The sequence below is a fragment of the Oncorhynchus gorbuscha genome, unplaced genomic scaffold (genome assembly GCF_021184085.1).
Source record: "Oncorhynchus gorbuscha isolate QuinsamMale2020 ecotype Even-year unplaced genomic scaffold, OgorEven_v1.0 Un_scaffold_1977, whole genome shotgun sequence".
Taxonomy (NCBI): domain Eukaryota; kingdom Metazoa; phylum Chordata; class Actinopteri; order Salmoniformes; family Salmonidae; genus Oncorhynchus; species Oncorhynchus gorbuscha.
In genome coordinates, this window is record NW_025746605.1 from 20,281 (window position 1) to 34,371 (window position 14,091).

Genomic DNA, 14,091 nt, shown 5'->3' on the forward strand with positions numbered 1-14,091 from the left:
CCCTCTTAATCATAACTGTTCACATGGAAAACGTTTTTTTTAAACATTACAAGACATGAACATTTTTATCATAACGAGTTCTCATTACTGTAACATGTTCATAACCTGGATTTAATTTGTAAATTATTTCTGTTTTAAACTATTATTCACATAAAGAAAGATTGTCCGGTGAATGTACTCATCCGGATTGACTGACCTTCATGTCTCAAGGTAATGACGGACTGTCGTTTCTCTTTTCTAATTTGAGCTGTTCTTTAATATGGACAGGGTCTTCTACCAAATAGGGCTCTTCTGTACACGCCCCCTACCTTGTCGCAACACAACTGATTGGTTATCTGCTGTACACGCCCCCTACCTTGTCACAACACAACTGATTGGTTATCTGCTGTACACGCCCCCTACCTTGTCACAACACAACTGATTGGTTATCTGCTGTACACGCCCCCTACCTTGTCACAACACAACTGATTGGCCCAAACACATTAAGAAGGAAAGACATTCCACAAATTAACTTTTAACAAGGCACACCTGTTAATTGAAAATCACTCCAGGTGACTACCTCATGAAGCTGGTTGAGAGAATGCCAAGAGTGTGCAAAGGGTGGCTACTTTTTGAAGAATCTCAAATATAAAATATGTTTTGATTTGTTTAACATCTTTTTGGTTACATGATTCCATATATTATTTAATAGCTTTGATGTCTTCACGTTTTTACAATGTAGAAAATAGTAAAAAATTATTTAAAACCCAGGAATGAGTAGGTGTCTAAACGTTTGACTGGTCGTGTAAATATTTTTACGTTCCATGTCGGAATTCTCCCAAAGGGTTAAATGGATTTTCTAGATCAGTGAAGTTACTTTAAGATGATTTTATCCTGAAATGCCATTATCACAGATATTTACTTATATTGGTTTTGTGCTGTAAATGCAACAGAGCTGGAGACCGTGACCAGGTAAACAACACCTCAGCATGGATTTCTGTAAACCAATATGTCCTTTGTGTGACCCAAACAGTTCCAGGTGCTGACTAACAGATACAACTGTAGGCTATTAAAATAGAGCCCAAAAGAGTCAACTGTAGGCTATTGAAATAGAGCCCAACAGAGTCAACTGTAGGCTATTGAAATAGAGCCCAACAGAGTCAACTGTAACTGAAATAGAGCCCAACAGAGTCAACTGTAGGCTATTGAAATAGAGCCCAACAGAGTCAACTGTAGGCTATTGAAATAGAGCCCAACAGAGTCAACTGTAGGCTATTGAAATAGAGCCCAACAGAGTCAACTGTAGGCTATTGAAATAGAGCCCAACAGAGTCAACTGTAGGCTATTGAAATAGAGCCCAACAGAGTCAACTAACTGTAGGCTATTGAAATAGAGCCCAACAGAGTCAACTGTAGGCTATTGAAATAGAGCCCAACAGAGTCAACTGTAGGCTATTGAAATAGAGCCCAACAGAGTCAACTGTAGGCTATTGAAATAGAGCCCAACAGAGTCAACTGTAGGCTATTGAAATAGAGCCCAACAGAGTCAACTGTAGGCTATTGAAATAGAGCCCAACAGAGTCAACTGTAGGCTATTGAAATAGAGCCCAACAGAGTCAACTGTAGGCTATTGAAATAGAGCCCAACAGAGTCAACTGTAGGCTATTGAAATAGAGCCCAACAGAGTCAACTGTAGGCTATTGAAATAGAGCCCAACAGAGTCAACTGTAGGCTATTGAAATAGAGCCCAACAGAGTCAACTGTAGGCTATTGAAATAGAGCCCAACAGAGTCAACTGTAGGCTATTGAAATAGAGCCCAACAGAGTCCCAACTCAACTGTAGGCTATTGAAATAGAGCCCAACAGAGTCAACTGTAGGCTATTGAAATAGAGCCCAACAGAGTCAACTGTAATTGAAATAGAGCCCAACAGAGTCAACTGTAGGCTATTGAAATAGAGCCCAACAGAGTCAACTGTACTATTGAAATAGAGCCCAACAGAGTCAACTGTAGGCTATTGAAATAGAGCCCAACAGAAACTGTAGGCTATTGAAATAGAGCAACAGAGTCAACTGTAGGCTAAATAGAGCCCAACAGAGTCAACTGTAGGCTATTGAAATAGAGCCCAACAGAGTCAACTGTAGGCTATTGAAATAGAGCCCAACAGAGTCAACTGTAGGCTATTGAAATAGAGCCCAACAGAGTCAACTAACTGTAGGCTATTGAAATAGAGCCCAACAGAGTCAACTAACTGTAGGCTATTGAAATAGAGCCCAACAGAGTCAACTAACTGTAGGCTATTGAAATAGAGCCCAACAGAGTCAACTAACTGTAGGCTATTGAAATAGAGCCCAACAGAGTCAACTAACTGTAGGCTATTGAAATAGAGCCCAACAGAGTCAACTAACTGTAGGCTATTGAAATAGAGCCCAACAGAGTCAACTAACTGTAGGCTATTAAAATAGAGCCCAACAGAGTCAACTAACTGTAGGCTATTGAAATAGAGCCCAACAGAGTCAACTAACTGTAGGCTATTAAAATAGAGCCCAACAGAGTCAACTAACTGTAGGCTATTAAAATAGAGCCCAACAGAGTCAACTAACTGTAGGCTATTAAAATAGAGCCCAACAGAGTCAACTAACTGTAGGCTATTAAAATAGAGCCCAACAGAGTCAACTAACTGTAGGCTATTAAAATAGAGCCCAACAGAGTCAACTAACTGTAGGCTATTAAAATAGAGCCCAACAGAGTCAACTAACTGTAGGCTATTAAAATAGAGCCCAACAGAGTCAACTAACTGTAGGCTATTAAAATAGAGCCCAACAGAGTCAACTAACTGTAGGCTATTAAAATAGAGCCCAACAGAGTCAACTAACTGTAGGCTATTAAAATAGAGCCCAACAGAGTCAACTAACTGTAAAATAGAGCTATTAAAAAATAGAGCCCAACAGAGTCAACTAACTGTAGGCTATTAAAATAGAGCCCAACAGAGTCAACTAACTGTAGGCTATTAAAATAGAGCCCAACAGAGTCAACTAACTGTAGGCTATTAAAATAGAGCCCAACAGAGTCAACTAACTGTAGGCTATTAAAATAGAGCCCAACAGAGTCAACTAACTGTAGGCTATTAAAATAGAGCCCAACAGAGTCAACTAACTGTAGGCTATTAAAATAGAGCCCAACAGAGTCAACTAACTGTAGGCTATTAAAATAGAGCCCAACAGAGTCAACTAACTGTAGGCTATTAAAATAGAGCCCAACAGAGTCAACTAACTGTAGGCTATTAAAATAGAGCCCAACAGAGTCAACTAACTGTAGGCTATTAAAATAGAGCCCAACAGAGTCAACTAACTGTAGGCTATTAAAATAGAGCCCAACAGAGTCAACTAACTGTAGGCTATTAAAATAGAGCCCAACAGAGTCAACTAACTGTAGGCTATTAAAATAGAGCCCAACAGAGTCAACTAACTGTAGGCTATTAAAATAGAGCCCAACAGAGTCAACTAACTGTAGGCTATTAAAATAGAGCCCAACAGAGTCAACTAACTGTAGGCTATTAAAATAGAGCCCAACAGAGTCAACTAACTGTAGGCTATTAAAATAGAGCCCAACAGAGTCAACTAACTGTAGGCTATTAAAATAGAGCCCAACAGAGTCAACTAACTGTAGGCTATTAAAATAGAGCCCAACAGAGTCAACTAACTGTAGGCTATTAAAATAGAGCCCAACAGAGTCAACTAACTGTAGGCTATTAAAATAGAGCCCAACAGAGTCAACTAACTGTAGGCTATTAAAATAGAGCCCAACAGAGTCAACTAACTGTAGGCTATTAAAATAGAGCCCAACAGAGTCAACTAACTGTAGGCTATTAAAATAGAGCCCAACAGAGTCAACTAACTGTAGGCTATTAAAATAGAGCCCAACAGAGTCAACTAACTGTAGGCTATTAAAATAGAGCCCAACAGAGTCAACTAACTGTAGGCTATTAAAATAGAGCCCAACAGAGTCAACTAACTGTAGGCTATTAAAATAGAGCCCAACAGAGTCAACTAACTGTAGGCTATTAAAATAGAGCCCAACAGAGTCAACTAACTGTAGGCTATTAAAATAGAGCCCAACAGAGTCAACTAACTGTAGGCTATTAAAAGAGAGCCCAACAGAGTCAACTAACTGTAGGCTATTAAAAGAGAGCCCAACAGAGTCAACTAACTGTAGGCTATTAAAATAGAGCCCAACAGAGTCAACTAACTGTAGGCTATTAAAATAGAGCCCAACAGAGTCAACTGTATCAGCTGCCACTCATTTGTTGGCTAAATCACCAGTGTTTCAGCATCTTGTATTCATCTTTTTCATCTTCTTACATGTCTGTGTAATGTCCCCGTTAACACAGTTTATATCAACGTCTTGTCAGATGTTCTCCGACCTCAACAGTAGTGTTTTTATTTCAACGTTTTAACTAGGCAAGTCGGTTAAGAACAAATACTTATTGACAATGACGGCCTACGAAAAAGGCAAAAGGCCTGCTAAAAATATAGGACAAAATACACATCACGACGAGACAACACAACATGAAGAGAAACCCATGACAACACTGCATCATGACAACAACCCATGACAACACTGCATCATGACAACAACCCATGACAACACTGCATCATGACAACAACCCATGACAACACTGCATCATGACAACAAAACATGACAACACTGCATCATGACAACAACATGACAACACTGCATCATGACAACAACATGACAACACTGCATCATGACAACAACATGACAACACTGCATCATGACAACAACACATGACAACACAACATGAAGAGAAACGCATGACAACACGGCATCATGGCAGCAACACAACATGGTATCGGCACAGAACAGGGTACAGACATTATTGGGCCCAGACAACGACACAAAGGGCCAGAAGGTACAGACATTATTGGGCCCAGACAACGACACAAAGGGCCAGAAGGTACAGACATTATTGGGCCCAGACAACGACACAAAGGGAAGAAGGTAGAGACATTATTGGGCCCAGACAACGACACAAAGGGCCAGAAGGTACAGACATTATTGGGCCCAGACAACGACACAAAGGGCCAGAAGGTAGAGACATTATTGGGCCCAGACAACGACACAAAGGGAAGAAGGTAGAGACATTATTGGGCCCAGACAACGACACAAAGGGCCAGAAGGTACAGACATTATTGGGCCCAGACAACGACACAAAGGGAAGAAGGTCGAGACATTATTGGGCCCAGACAACGACACAAAGGGCCAGAAGGTACAGACATTATTGGGCCCAGACAACGACACAAAGGGCCAGAAGGTAGAGACATTATTGGGCCCAGACAACGACACAAAGGGAAGAAGGTCGAGACATTATTGGGCCCAGACAACGACACAAAGGGAAGAAGGTAGAGACATTATTGGGCCCAGACAACGACACAAAGGGCCAGAAGGTACAGACATTATTGGGCCCAGACAACGACACAAAGGGCCAGAAGGTAAAGACATTACATCATGCAGAGCAGCCACAACGGTCAGAGTCTCCATGATGGAGTCTTTAGTGTCAGGAAGAGTCCACTTCGCAGGTCAACAATTACAACATTGTGCTAAATGCCTCAACATCCAATGAGGGATAAGATGAGCGCCACACATCAGGAAATGACTTGGTGCTTATCTTTTCTAATCATTTAGGATTGTTGACATACAGCTGGATCTACAAAATGGATGGTCTAGGATGAGGACATTTGTTGACGGAGTACTAAGTTCTGAAAACATAAAACGCTTGATTTAAGTGTTTATATATATTTATATTTATTTATTATAGCCTCTAAATCAGGGAGGTCAACTTTTATAGGCCCACGGATCAATTTCCAGAAACGGGCCCCCGACCTTTTGGAACTCAGAATAGTAGAATAGACCAAGTGCCATTTTGAAGTGTTTGTCCATCAGCAGTGGTTCTCTTATGTCTGTCAGTCACTCAGTTAGTCATGTCAGCGAACACGTTTCTGTTGTTGATTTGTACGTTAGTCTCGTAGTGCTGAGTGATTAACCAAACTCTTCTTTTTTTGGGCGGGGAGGGGTTATTAAACAACTAATTAACCGACATCGGTTCAGTTACTTGAATTCCATTTGAGTTTTTTGTGTGAGTCCAGCGCTAGATTTCATTCACCAGAGAAATCAAGTCAAGAATGATGTGAGACGCCGGGCTGAAGGGAGCTGTTTTCATTAAGAAAATATTTACATTTAACATTTACATTTAAGTCATTTAGCAGACGCTCTTATCCAGAGCGACTTACAAACAATTGGAAACCACGAAATTGGGGAGGAAAAAGTGTAAAATTAAAAAAAACTAAAACTTTATTATGATATATATGTCCCAAATAGCACCCTATTCCCTATATAGTGCACCACTTTTAACCAGGGGCCATAGGGCTTTTGTGTTCCATTTGGGATGGCTAAAGTTGTCAAAAACAGTTTTTTCAGTGTGTGAATATTGAACATCTCCCTGTCAAAGGTTTTATGTTTTTTAATGAATAGAGAAGTTCATTTTTTAGATTTTAACTCATGCAAACCATGTTTATGATGGATTCGGCCTATGGCAACGAAAGCATCCTAATTTGAAGAGAAATTGGCAGAGAAACACGTTTGAGCATCTTCGCTATGCCTATTTATTTTCTGGAGAAGACGCTGTGTTACCAGTTGCACTATATACTCTACATAGTGCACTGGTTGGATAGGCCCTATGGCACCCCACTCATGGTAAACACTTCGCTTGACCAGAGCCCAATGATGTATGGAACGCACTATATAGGGAATAGGGTGCCATAGGGCTCTGGTCTAAAGTAGTGCACTATATAGGGAATAGGGTGCCATAGGGCTCTGGTCTAAAGTAGTGCTCCATATAGGGAATAGGGCGCCACAGGGCTCCGGCCCAAAGCAGTGCTCCATATAGGGAATAGGGTGCCATAGGGCTCTGGTCTAAAGTAGTGCTCTATATAGGGAATAGCGTGCCATAGGGCTCTGGTCTAAAGTAGCACACTATATAGGGAATAGGGTGCCATAGGGCTCTCGTCTAAAGTAGCACACTATATAGGGAATAGGGTGCCATAGGGCTCTGGTCTAAAGTAGTGCACTATATAGGGAATAGGGTGCCATAGGGCTCTGGTCTAAAGTAGTGCACTATATAGGGAATAGGGTGCCATAGGGCTCTGGTCTAAAGTAGTGCACTATATAGGGAATAGGGTGCCATAGGGCTCTGGTCTAAAGTAGTGCACTATATAGGGAATAGGGTGCCATAGGGCTCTGGTCTAAAGTAGTGCACTATATAGGGAATAGGGTGCCATAGGGCTCTGGTATAAAGTAGCACACTATATAGGGAATAGTGTGCCATAGGGCTCTCGTCTAAAGTAGTACACTATATAGGGAATAGGGTGCCATAGGTCTCTGGTCTAAAGTAGTACACTATATAGGGAATAGGGTGCCATAGGGCTCTGGTCTAAAGTAGTGCACTATATAGGGAATAGGCCATAGGGCTCTGGTCAAAGTAGTGCACTATATAGGGAATAGGGTGCCATAGGGCTCTGGTCTAAAGTAGTACACTATATAGGGAATAGGGTGCCATAGGGCTCTCGTCTAAAGTAGCACACTATATAGGGAATAGGGTGCCATAGGGCTCTGGTCTAAAGTAGTGCACTATATAGTATTCACCCTAGTTCAGTGTAGAAACCTTGTAACTCAATACAATGACCATAATCCATTGCGGGAGTTTTTCCCAGCTCAGAGAGGAAGAGGTGACCTATGAGCATCTCCTCTGTCCTAAATAAGCCCAATGCGTTTATATTGGTTTATATTGAACACGGATTGGTCACCTTCCTTCCTGCCTTTGGGAGAACGACTCCCATTGTTAGAGCAGAGACATGAGCATCTCCTCATGGTATACACTTCTCTGGATGGATAGGCCTATGAGCATCTCCTCATGGTAAACACTTCTGGATGGATAGGCCTATGAGCATCTCCTCATGGTAAACACTTCTCTGGATGGATAGGCCTATGAGCATCTCCTCGTGGTAAACACTTCTCTGGATGGATAGGCCTATGAGCATCTCCTCATGGTAAACACTTCTCTGGATGGATAGGCCTATGAGCATCTCCTCATGGTAAACACTTCTCTGGATGGATAGGCCTATGAGCATCTCATGGTATACACTTCTCTGGATGGATAGGCCTACACTTTATTTATGCCTGCTACGTTATGTTATTTACACAGACTTTGAGAGAGCAATGAACACAATGATCATTAACGAGGGACTGAGAATACAGTTTTTGAAAAAATATACCTCCTGGATCTACTTTGAAGAACTAGTGAAAGGATTTTGTCAGAATTATTTCGTGATTCACTTCCTGGATACGTCCACCATATTGCTGAGACCGTCACATGATTCACTTCCTGGATACGTCCACCATATTGCTGAGACTGTCACATGATTCACTTCTTGGATACGTCCACCATATTGCTGAGACTGTCACATGATTCACTTCCTGGATACGTCCACCATATTGCTGAGACTGTCACATGATTCACTTCTTGGATACGTCCACCATATTGCTGAGACCGTCACATGATTCACTTCCTGGATACGTCCACCATATTGCTGAGACAGTCACATGATTCACTTCCTGGATACGTCCACCATATTGCTGAGACAGTCACATGATTTCCAATATGTCCAGATGGAGAAGAGATGATGCACAATGGGAGAATCTCAATTGCATACTCCTCACATCCTCTCGTAATCTCCCTCCTCGCTTCCTTCTCAAAACCCATTGGAGGAGAAGGTCAGAGGGGAGAGACATCTGGCTTTCTCATCCAATGGGTTTTTGAGGAGGAGAGAGGACACGAGGAGTATCTAATTGAGATTCTCCCATTGTCTGGCTGGACAACTCTCCTCACAAGCTTCATTCAGCATGACATCCTTCTGCTTAGACTCCACTTGTATTGCACACTATGAAAAATGATATTTTGCATTTGAAACTAATCCATTTTATTATTCTTCATCAGCCAACAGCCAGAGCAGTATTCTGGTCCGAGGTAATGAGGGTGTGTGTTTGAGTTAGACTTCCTTCCTGCTATTATCTTGTATAATTGTTTAATGAGGACTTTAGCTGCGACTCCAGTCTTCAGAGACTGATTTAGGGCTTATTCAAGTTGAAGAGAGTTCTAGCAGAGGCACCGTGATGAGATTCAAATGTACATAATATTGACTTAACTTTTCAATTTACATTAGCAACGGACTGTCCTGTGCCTGCCGAGAGAGGGTTTGGGGGCTGGGCAACGGACTGTCCTGTGCCTGCCGAGAGAGAGTTTGGGGGCTGGGCAACGGACTGTCCTGTGCCTGCCGAGAGAGAGTTTGGGGGCAGGGCAACGGACTGTCCTGTGCCTGCCGAGAGAGAGTTTGGGGGCAGGGCAACGGACTGTCCTGTGCCTGCCGAGAGAGAGTTTGGGGGTAGGGCGACGGACTCTCCTGTGCCTGCCGAGAGAGAGTTTGGGGGCTGGGCAACGGACTCTCCTGTGCCTGCCGAGAGAGAGTTTGGGGGCTGGGCATCGGACTCTCCTGTGCCTGCCGAGAGAGCGTTTGGGGGCTGGGCAACGGACGTTCTTGCGCTGTAGTTTCAAAATGTTCTGTAAATATCCCAGTAACGTAGGTAACTACCAGCAGCTAAGCATGCTTACAACAAATTATTCCACTATGCAAGCAACTTTTCATCTCAACCATATATTTATTTTTTTTAATTTTAAATTTCACCTTTATTTAACCAGGTAGGTCAGTTGAGAACAAGTTCTCATTTACAACTGCGACCTGGCCAAGTTAAAGCAAAGCAGTTCGACACAAACAACAACACAGAGTTATACATGGAATAAACAATAAACAAGCCAATAACACAAACAAGTCAAGGACACAGAAAATAAAGTCTATATACAGTGTGTGCAAAAGGCATGAGGAGGGAAGGCAATAAATAGGCCATAGGAGTGAATAATTACAATTTAGCAGATTAACACTGGAGTGATAAATGATCAGATGATGATGTGCAGGTAGAGATACTGGTGTGCAAAAGAGCAGAAAAGTAAATAAAATAAAAACAGTGTGGGGATGAGGTAGATAGATTGGGTGGGCTATTTACGGATGGACTATGTACAGCTGCAGTGATCAGTTAGCTGCTCAGATAGTTGATGAGGGAAATAGAAGTCTCCAACTTCAGCTATTTTAAAAATGAATATATATTTTATTTATTTATTTTGAATTTTAAAAAAAACATTTTTTTTTTTTTTTTTTGCAATTCGTTCCAGTCACTGGCAGCAGAGAACTGGAAGGAAAGGCGGCCAAATGAGGTGTTGACTTTGGGGTTGATCAGTGACATATACCTGCTGGAACGGGCGCTACAGGACGGTGTTGTTATCGTGACTGGTGAACTGCGATAAGGCAGAGCTTTACCTAGCATAGACTTATAGATGACCTGGAGCCAGTGGGTCTGGCGACGAATATGTAGCGAGGGCCAGCCGAGTAGAGCATACAGGTCGCAGTGGTGGGTGGTATAAGGTGATTTGGTAACAAAACGGATGGCACTGTGATAGACTGCATGCAGTTTACTGAGTAGAGTGTTGGAAGCTATTTTGTAGAAGACATCGCCGAGTCGAGGATCGGTAGGATAGTCAGTTTTACTAGGGTAAGTTTGGCGGCGTGAGTGAAGAAGGCTTTGTTGTGAAATATAAAGCTGATTCTAGATTTGATTTTGGATTGGAGATGTTTAATATGAGTCTGGAAGGAGAGTTTACAGTATAGCCAGACACCTAAGTATTTATAGTTGTCCACCACATATTCTAGGTCGGAACCGTCCAGGGTGGTGATGCTAGTCAGGTGGGCAGGTACGGGCAGCAAATGGTTGAAAAGCATGCATTTGGTTTTGCTAGCGTTTAAGAGCAGTTGGAGGCCACGGAAGGAGTGTTGTATGGCATTGAAGCTCGTTTGGAGGTTAGTTAGCACAGTGTTCAAGGAAGGGCCAGAAGTATACAGAATGGTGTCATTTGCGTAGAGGTGGATCAGGGAATCGCCCGCAGCAAGAGCGACATCATTGATGTATACAGGGAATAGAGTCAGCCTGAGAATTGAAGCCTGTGGTACCCCCATAGAGACTGCCAGAGGTCCGTACAACATACCCTCCGATTTGACACTCTGTCTACAAAGTAGTTGGTGAATCAGGTGAGGCAGTCATCAGAAAAACCAAGGCTATTGAGTCTGCCGATAAGAATGTGGTGATTGACAGAGTCGAAAGCCTTGGCCAGGTCGATGAAGACAGCTGCACAGTACTGTCTTTTATAGATGGCGGTTATGATATCGTTTAGTACCTTGAGCGTGGCTGAGGTGCACCCGTGACCGGCTCGGAAGCCGGAGGAAGGCATGGCCAGCCGTTGAGAAATGCTTATTGAAATCCGCCACAGGATATTAACCCCCCCCATACAAATATAAAGTAGAGTAGGCCCACCTTACAACAGTAGAACAAACCAGGCTTCATTTTGATCCATATCATTCAAGTCATTACATATGACAAAGTAAACTCTGACTGAAAACGTGGGTAATTCGGTGTGAGGTGACATCAGCTGTTTTACATGGTTCACTGCAGCCAGACAAATCACAGAGGACTCTTTAAAAAAAAAGGTTTATTGTGTGTGTTGTTATTAGTGTTGGTGTGCTGACACAAACCTAGACCTCGACCTCGGTCTCTCTGTCACCCCTCGTCATTTTTGGACCTCACATCTCTTCACACCATACACATACACGTGTAGAGTGGGGGTTACACGTGTAGAGTGGGGGTTACACGTGTAGAGTGGGGTTACACGTGTAGAGTGGGGGTTACACGTGTAGAGTGGGGGTTACACGTGTAGAGTGGGGTTACACGTGTAGAGTGGGGGTTACACGTGTAGAGTGGGGGGGGTTACACGTGTAGAGTGGGGGTTACACGTGTAGAGTGGGGGTTACACGTGTAGAGTGGGGGTTACACGTGTAGAGTGGGGTTACACGTGTAGAGTGGGGGTTACACGTGTAGAGTGGGGGTTACACGTGTAGAGTGGGGTTACACGTGTAGAGTGGGGGTTACACGTGAGTAGGGGTTAGTGGGGGTTACACGTGTAGACGTGTAGGGGTTACACGTGTAGAGTGGGGTTACACGTGTAGAGTGGGGGTTATGTCACGTGTAGAGTGGGGGTTACACGTGTAGAGTGGGGTTACATATATCCACGTTAGAGTGGGGTTACGTGTAGAGTGGGGTTACACGTGTAGAGTGGGGTTACATATATCCACGTGTAGAGTGGGGTTACATATATCGTGTAGAGTGGGGTTACATATGTGCACGTGTAGAGTGGGGTTACATATGTCCACGTGTAGAGTGGGGTTACATATGTACACGTGTAGAGTAGGGTTACATATATCCACGTGTAGAGTGGGGTTACATATATCCACGTGTAGAGTGGGGTTACATATATCCACGTGTAGAGTGGGGTTACATATATCCACGTGTAGAGTGGGGTTACATATATCCACGTGTAGAGTAGGGTTACATATATCCACGTGTAGAGTGGGGTTACACGTGCGTGTAGAGTGGGGGTTACATATTAACACATGTAGAGTGGGGGTACATATATCCACGTGTGTAGTAGGCTTTAGACCAGGGCGGTATACCGGGATATTTGGAAAGAGCCAAAGGAATATTTTTTCCAATACCGTCAATGTTAAGTATTTCTTTTAAAGTTTTTTATTTTTATAAATGTGAATACTTTTTAAGTAAATACCTGAAGTCACCTTGTGAAATAGGTTAGGAGATAAAGAAGATTGTGTCCTTCATTTCACCGATCACCATTTTTCATTATGAAGCATAACGCTAGTCCCCGTCATGTGGTGTTTGTTTACAAGCACATAACGAGAGACCGGAGTCAGGTGATGTAGTTACATTACGCAATTCACAACTAAATGTTTGCCAGCTAGATACCTTAGTTGATAACTGTCTAAAATGTGCTAAATACTCTGCAGCTAATTTAGTAGCTAGTTAGCGAAGTGGTTAATCTTCTTCCAAAATCAAGTTTTGCTTGGTAACAGCTGATAATTCCCTCCTGGATCAAAAGCCTTCCTGTTTATTTGTTTTGTGTTTGTGCAGCAATCTGTGAGTATCATTTTTGAGTTCCTTGTAGAACTTTGAGCTGGGATGTCTGTCCTGCTAATCAATGTGCTCATTAGCATTTAGTTAGCATCCTCTATGGGATTTTACATGTACTTGTTAGCATTGCTAACCTTTGGATTACAGTAGCACCCCCTAGTGTTCAGTGCCGGTATTACCGGATATCCCATTATGGCACAAGGTCGGTATGACATTCTGGATACCTCCCAAGCCTAGTAGGGATTAACATGGGTAACCAGGATCACGGACTGTTCTGTGATCACTTTTCACATGTCCCACAGTGTGTGAGTGGCTGCCTGCCTTTTCTTGTTACTGACCCCTCTGGTTGGCTCAGAAAGCCAATAAGTTAATGATTATCACAGTTCTCTGTACCCTGCTGTCGAGCATGAGAGCAGGACCATCATGCAACAACATGTCTAGGTGGCACTGAAATGAGAGTCCACAGAATGTCTGATTGATTGTAGATAACAGAAGCCCTCAGCAGTGGTAGAATGAACGAAATGACGCAACAAATCACAAGGCAAGAATTTAGACTCGTCTGAGAATAATATTTGCTTCTTTCTCGTTCTGTGTGTTTGAGAACACCTTAGTTCTGAACAGTGTCTCGTACTGTTCCTGGTCATCTCTATCGTGGTGTTGACACACAGTTGGTCTTTCTTGCCTACAGGTTGCAGCCACACCCCTCCCCCCTCTGTGTCCCATTGGCTGCTGTTCCCCAGGGGGTGGGACTCAGTATGGGTTAAGAGCTGTGAGGCCAGACTGAGAGGACAGTGAAGCCTGACACACTCCACCCGCCGCACAGGTAAGACCAACTCCTGTTAGACACACACACACACACAGAGAGAGAGAGACTCCACCCACCTACACAGGTAAAA

At 43.0% G+C, this 14,091-nt stretch overlaps 1 protein-coding gene across 1 annotated transcript in view; it reads left to right on the plus strand.

The window, feature by feature from the left end:
• Positions 1 to 14,091, plus strand: part of LOC124024628 (N-acetyllactosaminide beta-1,3-N-acetylglucosaminyltransferase 2-like) — a 41,412-nt gene that overhangs the window by 8,081 nt on the left and 19,240 nt on the right. The window contains exon 2 of the mRNA XM_046338521.1: positions 13,884 to 14,018. The gene's annotated coding sequence lies outside the window, so the exon portion shown is untranslated. The remainder of the gene's footprint in view (positions 1 to 13,883; positions 14,019 to 14,091) is intronic.